The sequence below is a fragment of the Podarcis bocagei genome (genome assembly GCF_964188305.1).
Source record: "Podarcis bocagei genome assembly, chromosome: 2".
In the NCBI taxonomy this organism is placed as follows: Eukaryota; Metazoa; Chordata; class Lepidosauria; order Squamata; family Lacertidae; genus Podarcis; species Podarcis bocagei.
In genome coordinates, this window is record NC_138126.1 from 53,933,411 (window position 1) to 53,945,753 (window position 12,343).

The following is a 12,343-nucleotide window of genomic DNA, read 5'->3' on the forward strand; positions in this document are numbered from 1 at the left end:
ATTTAATTAAATGGATGTGACTGAAGCTCACTAATTTCAGTGGCTCTACTATGTATAGACCTGAATTGCACACAGTCCACATATTCTAGTAATTTGTTTTCTGATTTTTAATTTAATATAGGAGTAATAGAAAATATAGTGATATTATTAATAAATATCCTATTTTAAATTATTATTTAAATATTTTTAACCTTTTTATAATGTTTAATTTATTTTTTTGTTCTGCTGTTTTGTCATTTGCCACCCTGGACTCTTTTGGGAGAAATGGCAGGATAGAAATTTAATAAATAAATCATATTAATAACTATTCTATTTTAGAAAAGAATAGGCACAACTAAAGAAATATAAGCATACATTTTGATGTGATTGGGTGCTGTCCATGGTGCTACACAGTGGAACATAATGTTTCTTGTTCATTTGTTCTGAAGCTACAGTGCCGATTTTGGCTTAATACAGGCATAGGCAAACTCGGCCCTCCAGATGTTTTGGGACTACAAGTCCCAACATCTCTGACCACTGGTCCTGTTAGCTAGGGATGATGGGAACTGTAGTCCCAAAACATCTGGAGGGCCGAGTTTGCCTATGCCTGGCTTAATAAGATAAAAGCCAACACTGGTGTTTTATGATGTTTTTAACCACATCCTGAAAGCTAATAAGGCTACTAGCTGCAGTGTTGTAACCTATATGCTGGCCAAACTAAGACAGTTATACTCCCATGGATCTTTCTTCAAAAATTTATAGTCTTTCCTAGTCAAAGTAGCTTGTCTTGTAATTTTTCATGTGTATGTAACATCACATTTAGGGATCTCTCTTTCACCTAGTAAATCCTATTTTGATGAGTTTCTTAAGTTTTAATCCAGCATCTCCAAATGGTAGTAAATAAGATTGCAATGCAAATATTCCTTTTGGGTTACATTAAAAAATGTTCAGTGATAGCACACCACAAGTGTATGGAAAATGTACAACTGATTACATTTGGGGTTGGTGACAATCATTACATAGCCAAATTAGTACCTTTACTCAATTAGCACCATCCACACAAGGGTATTACAAGGTATGGGAGAGCCAAAGGATTACAGATGTACAAAAAATCTTGGGGGGGGGGGACTCCTGAGGAGAGGGGAAGAATATTAAGCATTTTGTCAGATATAATGAAAAGGAGCACTCTACACTGCAACATTTTGTTATAGATTCCATACATTGTATGATAATCCCCAAAGGTTTGGATTTCAGTTGCACACAGCAAGAGGTAACTCTCTGCTCACAAAAAGACTGTAGAGTTCATAGCAATGTACCAAATGAGAGCTAATCATGTGGAATTAAAACTCATTCAAGCTTGTTTTGTGCATTAACTTGTTATCTGAATTAATGGATTCATAATAATGATTTGACAACAAAATTATGTGCACACAAGTTGTTCTAATTACCGGTAATTGTTGCTTTAGTTTGCACAAAATAATAACGGACTGTAAAATTTAGATAAGTTACAATACGGTTGCAAGTCAACAAAGAATTTGAAAGGAGAGCAGTAGCTGAACCATAAACCTGAATTATTTATTGATACAGGTTTAGTTTTAATTTCCCAAGACATTTAAACAAGTGAAAAGAGTATATTATGTTAATGTTTTTTTAAAAAAACTTAACTACCCATAATGCATGTTGGGGAAAACGTATAATTAAAACATTAATATCCCACCCTTCTGATGAAAATGAGCACCAGATGAGAATTGTCAAATGCAACCCAGAGTTGATAGTGTATAATGTAATCCTTCATTACTGGAGTTTACAGAACTGGGGTTAAATGGGTCTGACTTCAATGCAATGCCAGAACAATTTCCCTTGAGCCAGGATCTGATCATACCACAAAACTGCTATCCCTGACACAGCATAAAGGTCTTATTTAAGGAGAAATAAGGAAAATGTTGATATAGGAGACTTTGCTGATAGAGGCATGTTAGAAGTCTTTGGAAATTCTTAATTAATGCTATTATAAATTCAGGTTTCACCCATATTCCAAAGTCAATTTCAGATTTCACAGTTAATCCTTCAACCTGATACTCAATTTGGACCTAGGGTCAACCCCACATCTTGGAGGAATAACAGCATGAATTAATATTTTCTTGGTTAAGAGCCTTAGAACATTTTCCTGGTCTTTTAGCATAACTTTAATGTTGTTAAGCCCTTTTATGCTGTTGTCAGCTTCTGTTTTTACTGGCAGATTTGTTGTATTTTGGTTTCTCTACTATTATAATAGTAGAGAAGTACAATAATTATTGTTGGTGTTGTTATAGTTGTGTGGATGTTTTGTAGCACTTTTTTATTTTGTTTGTAAACCACTCTGGAAATGCCAATTGACACTGAAGGTGTGGGTTATACATTTTAGAAATACCAGGTAAATTACAGGTGCATCCTAACCAATGCTCAGAAATAAGTTCTCTTTAATTCAATGGGCCTTACTCCCAGGTAAGTCACCTTAGTGAGTTAACTGGACCTCTTGCATTGGCACAGAATGTTTGTGCCTCTATGGGTGCATTTCTGTTATCAATATAGTTAATTATACCAAAATCAACTACTTTCCTTCCCAACAAACAGGGAGAAAAAATTAGGGGCCTGCATTTAATCCATGCACCCACACAGTTGGGAGCATTGTCAAAGCAGGCTGACACAACCATTCAGCACTACAAATGCAAATCCAGGGTTGGAATCTCTCTGTGTGTGAGAGAGACAGACAGACACAAACACAATCCTGTGTGCTGCATCTTTTATACTTTGCTTTCTAATCTGGCAGTGGTGCACAGAGCTCTGTTTCTGCCTCACAGATTACACCAGAATATACTATTGCAGAGCTTTCCAAACTTTTCTTGCTGGTGCCACACTTTTTAGACATACATAATTTCACAATTCAGTTTTGCATCATTTTTCAACACAGTAATTCAGTTTTACTAGTAAACTGGAGGTTAAACTAATCCCTTTCCAGCCCTGGGAGGAGTGTGGAGAACGCTTGCACGACATACCTACACAATGCAGTTGACACGCTAAAGTGTCATAACACACAGTTTGGAAAGTTCTGTTCTATTGGTTCACAAATGTTTTACATACAATGGATATGTATTGGTATCCTAAACGCTGAACTTTCCACAGTGCCAGATGATGTACTGTATCAGTCAAAAGCCATGAAATGGGATGCTAGACATTGGCTAAACAAAGAGGTCCTTTTGTTCTTTGGGGTTGCTAACAAATCTCACTTGCTGCATATATTAATATTATTGATAATAATGATGGGATTTGTGAGTTTTATTTATTCCTATGGTTCTAGAAGCTGAACTAATGCCATTTTAAACAGGAAAATATTTATTTCCATATCAATGTTAGCAGATGCACTGTTCTTTTAAAAATTATGGAGATTATTTTAGGAGGAAAGAAAACCCTTAAGGCAGCCACATCTCTCAAAGTCTCGAAAATATTTAAGATTCAAGAAGATTAATATATTCCCTATGTATTTTTCTTCTCTGTCGCATTAGAAGCTTGGAAAATTGAATAGCTGAATGAGGAAGCTGCTTATAAGACTGACTGCAAAGAGATATTACAATAATTAGTTTCTCAAATGCAAAACAGTGAGGAATTAGGAGCTCATCAATACCTATTGTTGACTGCTTCCCAACAGAGGCCTGGCTGAGTTTCAATTATAACAACATAGTTTAAGTTAAAACTGCAAGAGATACAAGGCATTCTCCCTTTGTGCTCTGAGAAGTAGGGGAATAATACTCTCCCTATTATTTGCCATTTCTTTTTCCAGTTCACCCATAAGAATTTCCCCACTTCAGTAATTTCTTCTTCATAGAAAACTAAACATTTATATTTTCTTTGACTATCCCAACCGCCAAATTCCTTACTTACAGCATGTGTCATTATCTTTTCAACTACTGCAGTCTCCCAGGCAAGAGCTAGTGGAATGTGCTTTTCCGCATGCCCCAGGAAAACTAAAAGAATTATCTCAATAGTTCACCTCATTCATTAGTAGTAGGTCTTGAAAGATTCAGAATAAGATTCATGCAGCATCCTGTATATAAACCTCAACTGGTCTTAGGTCACACATAAGTCTAAAGACAGGAAGTCCTCTAGTGTCTCAAAGCTAAACACGCATTAGATCCTTTCACATGACTGAGTTACACATCAATGTCAGTAGGCAGTGAGTGCAAAATCACCAAATAATAATAATAATAATAATAATTTATTATTTATACCCCGCCCATCTGGCTGGGCCTCCCCAGCCACTCTGGGCGGCTTCCATAAAAACCAAAAATACAGTAAAATGTCACACGTTAAAAACTTCCCTGAACAGGGCTGCCTTAAGATGTCTCCTGAATGTCAGGTAGTTGTTTATCGCTTTGACATCTGCTGGAAGGGCGTTCCACAGGGCGGGCGCCACTACCGAGAAGGCCCTCTGCCTGGTTCCCTGTAGCTTTGCTTCTCGCAGTGAGGGAACCGCCAGAAGGCCCTCGGCGCTGGACCTCAGCGTCCGGGCAGACTGATGGGGGTGGAGACGCTCCTTCAGGTATACTGGACCGAGGCCGTTTAGGGCTTTAAAGGTCAGCACCAACACTTTGAATTGTGCTCGGAAACAAATGAAGGTGTAAGCTTATTATTTCCAGAAGGGTAACTGTATTAGTCTCCTGGCACCTTAAAAACTTAGAGATTATTCAGTGATGGATACCCACTCCATATGGCTAACTCTGGTGCCTTCCACTGTAGCAATTTTCAGAGGTGTAGCTATGTTAATCTCTTGAATTATGGTTGATGTTAATAAGAGTTCTATAATTATGGTTGATGTTACTAAGAGTTCTATAATAGTTTTTCCACATAGCACTGAAGGTATACTTATGTTGAAAAGATGCAAGGAAATCTGCGGCACCATGATAAGTCAGTTGTTACAGCACCAAGGACAGCTCCAGCTCTGGCAATGACTGCATGTGAACTGAGGTCTTTTAGCCTCTGCCTCCAACCCAACTCTCCTATCCTTTGCTTCCATGTGGAGAACCAGGGCCTCTTAAAAGGTTCATAGTATGAATGGAGATGTATCTTCATATCTGTCTTGTCATGCAGATGGAAGACAAGGCTATCAGCCGCTACAAGCCATGATGGCTGTGTTCTACATCCACTGTAAGATGCATTGTGCCTCTGAATACCAGTTGCTGGAAATCAAAGGTGGGCAGAGTGCTATTTTCCTCATGTCTGGCTTGCAGGTTTTCCATGGGCTTCTGGTCAGCCACTCTCAGAACAGAAGGCTGGACCAGGTGGGCCACTGGCCTGACCCAAAGGGCTCATCTTATATTCTTAAAAGCCCAACAATTATCTGGGCAACTGTATGAGGTTATTCTCCATATGTGAGCAACACGGTGCTACAGCACCTGCCTCTGAAGCACTGTCCTTATATGTTAAGATAAAATGCTCAATTCATTATAGTCTGTTTTGTATTTCATACATTATTCTTTCCACACAATTTCCCCCTCATGCATTATACTCCACAAAAGCTCTAAAGTGAATAGAAGCACATTAAGTTTATTCAAATGCCAGATTACTTTTTTCAATAAGCCTTTTATTTTCTCGTGGGTCATTTCCTCTGACGCTTTGCTTCTGCATTACTTAATAATTTTCTTTCAATTCTAAAAATTAATTTGACTTGCTTGTGGGTCTTTCTGGAAAGAAAATGTATTTTTTCTGAACAATAAATATGAAGAATATTATCAGACCATTACTTTAAACACTATTACTTATCAAAGCAAAAAATAAAGGCAAAGTAATACATAATTGGGAACTGTATTTAAATGCTATTTCCTATTAGGTAGCTACCTATTATGTAATTTCCATTGGCTAAGTACCAATTAGATTCTTAGCTACTTAATTCACCCAACTTTAGGCATGGCTATATATGCTTATTATACTTCCAGAAGTAGACAGGTGTTAAGGCTCTAATTTCTGAACTGTAGTTTTTACCAGTGGAAGTTTAAATGCATAAAGTGGTACCTCAGGTTAAGTACTTAATTCGTTCTGGAGGTCCGTTCTTAACCTGAAACTGTTCTTAACCTGAGTTAAGTTACCACTTTAGCTAATGGGGCCTCCCACTGCCGCCGCTGCGCAATTTCTGTTTTTATCCTGAAGCAAAGTTCTTAACCCGAGGTACTATTTCTGGGTTAGCGGAGTCTGTAACCTGAAGCGTATGTAACCCGAAGTACCACTGTACATACAGTGGTACCTTGGTTCTCAAATGACTTAGTTGTCGAACTAATTGGCTCCCGAATGCCTCAAACCCGGAAGTAAGCCGAACGTCCGTGCAGCTTCTGCTTGGTTGCAGGAAGCTCCTGCAGCCAATTGGAAGCCATGCCTTGGTTTTCGAACGGTTTTGGGTATTGAACAGATTAAGTTCGAGAACCAAGGTACCACTGTACATACAGCCATAATTTTATTTGTATGCTACCTTTCTACAGTTCAAACCATGCTCAAGGTGGATTACAACATGAAAAAATGCATAACTACAACATAACAAAAGTAGCCATAAACAATAAATTAAATGTTAAAAAATACACAACCAGACTGAACGATTTCCAGATAAATCACAACAAGATCTATAATAAAGATACAAAAACCCAGCAGCAGCAACAACTCCCCCACAACAACATCCCTATTATGTAACATCACTGGCACAATCTAGCACAAATTAAACACAATTTCCATTGATTTGAATGGGAACTGAGCACCTTCTTAACTTTATAACTCACTAAACTCAACTGAATTTCAAAGTGCTTAACTTTGGCTCAATTGTGATGATACATTTCCTATATCAAGTATATGTACCGTATTTTTCGCTCTATAGGAGCGAAGGGGAAATGAAGGGGAAACGTGTGTGCATCCTATGGAGCGAAGACGCCATAGCCCCGCGACCCTCTCCCAGCTGGAGAGGTGACGCGCGGCTATGGCAGGAGCCTCTATAGCTGCGCGTCACCTCTCCAGCCGGGAGAGCACGCGCGGGGCTAAAGAAGCCCCCCATGACCCTCTCCTGGCTGAAGAGGTGATGCACGACTATGGCAGCAGCCTCTCCGCTGCGCCTTTCCGCTGCTCCCTGACCTGCTCTTTGGGGCTGGTGGTGGGCTTCCCCCCGCCAGCCCCAAAGAGCAGGTCGAAAGGAACCTGAATCCTGGAGAGCAAGAGGGGTCGGTGCACACCGACCCCTCTCGCTCTCCAGGCTTCCAAGGTAGCCGCCTGAACGCACCCCAAACGGCACCTTGTTTTAGAGCGGGAAAACAAGAGTGGGAAAATCCTCCCCCTCTCTGCGCAGCGCCTCCTGCCACTTCGCTGAAGGGGCGCTGGGCAGAGAGGGGGAGAATTTTTTTTCTTGTTCTCCCCCCTCTAAAACAAGGTGCGCCCTATTGTCCGGTGCGTCCTATAGTGCGAAAAATACGGTAATTGCGTCACCCACCTTCTATCCAGCCAAATCAATATCACTGCATAGAGGAATAGAGAAAGGAGTCAGGTTAGTTACTGACTGGTGTCTGTATTCTGTTCCACAATGAGTGTTCTACTTGGTCAAGTTAACATTCATATTCTAGGCCTTGGGTTAATTTCTGCAGATACTTTTTCTCCTAGCTACCATGTTTTCAATTCCACAAATGCGATGTAAAGATGCAACTAGATGGTGGCAACAGCTTCTGATGACTGGCAATGTTATGTTGGTCCAAAAGTACACTATTGGTGTAAGATATAGTCGCCTGACAAAATATTCTTCTTCTTCTTAACAAATGCTTCTGTTTATGACTTTTAACATATGGACAGATAGGCTCTTTATCACTTATTTCAGAATTAATGCTAATATTATTGTGTTGTTTTGTTTCTTGCACTAATTTGAACAAGGAGAATGTGTAATGAACATCATTAAGACAGATTTCAAAATGCTTTGGAATTTTCCTGAAGTGATTACAGTAGTTAGGGCTATGCACAACCATGCTAATCAGGGGTCTGATTAAATGGCCTAAATCCAGCTCTTTTCTTTCCATCCTGACAGACCGGTTGATGCTACCACTAATTTTCTGGAATATCATTGCACAGTCCCAGCTACTGGATTGGGTGAGTAGGAAATGTTAACTCTGTCTATAGCACACAGGTTTCCTCATCCAGCTTGGGATAAAATGCCTGCTTTAGTACATGCATGCTCTCTAGCTAGATTGGGTTAACGATTTGTACTTGGAGAAGCAACAATGTAAGTGTGACATCATATTTCAATCAATGCTCCTTACAACTTTGCTACCTTCAACTTTCCTTTTGATTTGTGACATACGTTATTAACAGCTGAACAAAGAACTGTAGTCATGCAGTACATGACAAGAACCTTTCACAATTATACCTTCACCATTTTGCATGGCTATCTGTCTGGATTTGCCATGGAGCCACTCTGGCTGTAGCAATAATCTTCTTTTGGAAGAGGAGCAGAGAAATCAGTTTACTGCTGCTCTAGTTCCATAGATCACAGAAAAGAACGCATGAAGGAGATAATCAGTTGAAACTGAATAGCTAAACAGAATTGCACATGATTAACTTCAAGGATACTTAGTTATGTCATTGTAAGCAAAAAATGAATGTTTAAAAGGCATAATGAGGAGCTGATTAACAGATGGCCAAGGGTATATCTGGATTCATAAAAATAGATCACCACAACCATTACTCATGGTATACTTGTTTCAGTGACTACTATAACTGCAGATTATATTAACCCTTGTGTTCCAGGCGACCATGAATGGAGAGAGTCATATTTATAAAAGGGGAAATAATAATCCCATTTCTTGAACATTAGATGAATTTTTAGAACACATAAATAGCTTCCAATCAGTAATATTAAAGGTCACTTAGAGAAAATTAGTAAAATTTGACTTAGAGTTTAAAATCATAAACACTCTAAATACTGCTGCTAAGGTCTGGCACTGTCAATTATGCATTAGCTTAACACAAGTGATTATTGATTCCTGTAACTATATGTACTAGAAAGACCACAACATCTTAAGAAGAGTATTTTGCCAAACCATATTATACCATTTGTCTGGCCACTGTAGGAGGCAATTCTAGACTCCACTATTGGAGGCATAATTCTAAACTAAATGTGCCCCTTCTCTAATCCAGCAGGCAGTTCCTCTTAATTTCTTCTAGCAAGGACTCTGGAGTAGTAACACTGAAGTCAATTAAGACATACTGGAACAATTACTGCAAATATAGCCAGACAGATCTGATGCAGGCAAATGCTTTACACTCTTACAATATCTCACGTGGGAATTAACACATATGATTCCTACACTTCAAATGTACACTCTGGTTGCAAATCTTAACATCTGCAGCATGAATAGGAAGACTAGGCATATAATGTTAATATTTATTATTTTCAAAACCGTAATACTTATGCTTAATATTTTTATGGCATATGTTATTTCAGTGAACCTTACAACACATCTGGACACCTCTCAAAATATTGTTGTCAAACTCAGTACAAGTATTCCTGATGTGAGGGTGGGGTCTACATTGATGTTTGGGTGCCAGGCACCATGTTGAATCAAGATGGACCAAAACATCACTTGGGTGTGACGTGGCCCATTTTTTGACATAGATTCAGTCACCTTTCAAAATACCATCACCAAACCTGGGACAAGGGTTTTCGGGGGGCGGCAGCAATCTTTGCTGATGTTTGGACATTGGAAATCATTTTGAATCAAGATGCTAGACCAAAATGTGACTTTGGGTTGACTTCACTTTATATTAGATGTGGTGGGTCCAAATTCACAAACTGAACTATCCATTTTAAAACTCACACTATTTTTTGGTTTCTAAAACTACCCAGGCAGCGCTAGGCACTCCTTGCTAGTTGTTTATAAATGTAACACACAATTATCCCAATTCAAATCATTTTAGTCACAAGTAAGTTCTGTTGAAAGCAATGGGCCTTCATTAGCAAGGACTAACATGAATCCCATTGATTTCAGCAGAACTGATATATAATTCATTTTGTCTGGATTGATCACTGAGCATCCAGTTCTGAAGACTGTACATTTCCTATTCTAAATAAGAAAACCATCTGACAATTCAATCCTAGCACACCAAAAAATGCCTGACATCCTGTTCAATAAAAGAATATTACACACCCAAAAACCTTGGAGTATGAAAATTTCTTGATTTGGCATGGTAGTAATGCTTCCTGATAGGCTTCTCTGAGAAGGCTATTCTATAGTTGCACCATCAAGTTAAAGTCTGCTTTGATGGTCAAACTATATGCCACATGTACAGGCCATTCATGAGAAATCAAGCATTAAAGCATGCAATCTTTTTGTTCTTTTTTTGCATTAAATCAATTGTTGTTGTTGTTTAGTCATTTAGTCGTGTCCGACTCTTCGTGACCCCATGGACCAGAGCACGCCAGGCACTTCTGTCCTCCACTGCCTCCCGCAGTTTGATCAAACTCATGCTAGTAGCTTCAAGAACACCATCCACCCATCTCATTCTCTGTCGTCCCCTTCTCCTTGTGCCCTCCATCTTTCCCAACATCAGGGTCTTTTCCAGGGAGTCTTCTCTTCTCATGAGGTGGCCAAAGTATTGGAGCCTCAGCTTCACGATCTGTCCTTCCAGTGAGCGCTCAGGGCTGATTTCCTTCAGAATGGAGAGGTTTGATCTTCTTGCAGTCCATGGGACTCTCAAGAGTCTCCTCCAGCACCATAATTCAAAAGCATCAATTCTTTGGCGATCAGCCTTCTTTATGGTCCAGCTCTCACTTCCATACATCACTACTGGGAAAACCATGGCTTTTACTATACGGACCTTTGTTGGCAAGGTGATTTCTCTGCTTTTTAAGATGTTGTCTAGGTTTGCCATCGCCTTTCTCCCAAGGAGCAGGCGTCTTTTAATTTCGTGACTGCTGTCACCATCTGCACTGATCATGGAGCCCAAGAAAGTAAAATCTCTCACTGCCTCCATTTCTTCCCCATCTATTTGCCAGGAGGTGATGGGCCCAGTGGCCATGATCTTCGTTTTTTTGATGTTGAGCTTCAGACCATATTTTGCGCTCTCCTCTTTCACCCTCATTAAAAGGTTCTTTAATTCCTCTTCACTTTCTGCCATCAAGGTTGTGTCATCTGCATATCTGAGGTTGTTGATATTTCTTCCGGCAATCTTAATTCCGGCTTGGGATTCATCCAGCCCAGCCTTTCGCATGATGAATTCTGCATATAAGTTAAATAAGCAGGGAGACAATATACAGCCTTGCCGTACTCCTTTCCCAATTTGGAACCAATCAGTTGTTCCATATCCAGTTCTAACTGTAGCTTCTTGTCCCACATAGAGATTTCGCAGGAGACAGATGAGGTGATCAGGCACTCCCATTTCTTTAAGAACTTGCCATAGTTTGCTGTGGTCAACACAGTCAAAGGCTTTTGCATAGTCAATGAAGCAGAAGTAGATGTCTTTCTGGAACTCTCTAGCTTTCTCCATAATCCAGCGCATGTTTGCAATTTGGTCTCTGGTTCCTCTGCCTCTTCTAAATCCAGCTTGCACTTCTGGGAGTTCTCGGTCCACATACTGCTTGAGCCTTCCTTGTAGAATTTTAAGCATAACCTTGCTAGCATGTGAAATGTGAAATCAATTGTAGGGGACTACAAATTTAATCAAAGCAGAGGTGCTTATGGAGGGGAGGTTAACCATTCCCCTCTGTACTGTTTCCCCATCTTTAACAACCCACAAATTTTTTAATCCCAATAACCATGAGCTGATGATTTCCATCTTCCCAGGCTGGCCTTAAAGAACAGGATGGGGAAAACCATTCACACTCTGGGTGAAGACCAGATTTAGAGCTTTAGAAGCTATAACCAGTAAATATAATCCATCATATACAAGAAGTATAATCTGCTTTTGAATTACACATCATTCTTAAGCCACACTGAGCTTTTAAGTGTCAGTTTCAATACACAGGAAGTGAATTGTAGCTTGCATTATATGAGATATGTGCTTCCTAAGTCACTTTCTGTTATAGCATGAACACAATAGATTCACAAAAGCATGTTCTGACAGATGGTTCCCTGTTTCCACAACTCCTGGCAATTTAAATCCTGTAAATAGAAGCATGGCTATAAGAAGCAGCATCGTGTGTGCTCGGAATATGTGGATTGCAAAATCTGTCACATTCTTCACAAGAGCCTATGCATAATATGTACCACATCAGGATTTCCGCAGTTGTCAAGGGTCATTCTACTGTACAAACCTATTAAAAATAATGCAAAGTGTGTGGTGCCGCCCTCTGAATGCTCATAAAGAGCAACAGCTG

At 39.5% G+C, this 12,343-nt stretch overlaps 1 protein-coding gene across 3 annotated transcripts in view; it reads left to right on the forward strand.

The window, feature by feature from the left end:
• The window catches only part of TAMM41 (TAM41 mitochondrial translocator assembly and maintenance homolog), a 141,959-nt gene that overhangs the window by 4,078 nt on the left and 125,538 nt on the right, over nt 1-12,343 (forward strand). For all 3 annotated transcript variants that reach the window (XM_081177108.1, XM_081177107.1, XM_081177109.1), the window contains exon 2: nt 8,057-8,118. The gene's annotated coding sequence lies outside the window, so the exon portion shown is untranslated. The remainder of the gene's footprint in view (nt 1-8,056; nt 8,119-12,343) is intronic.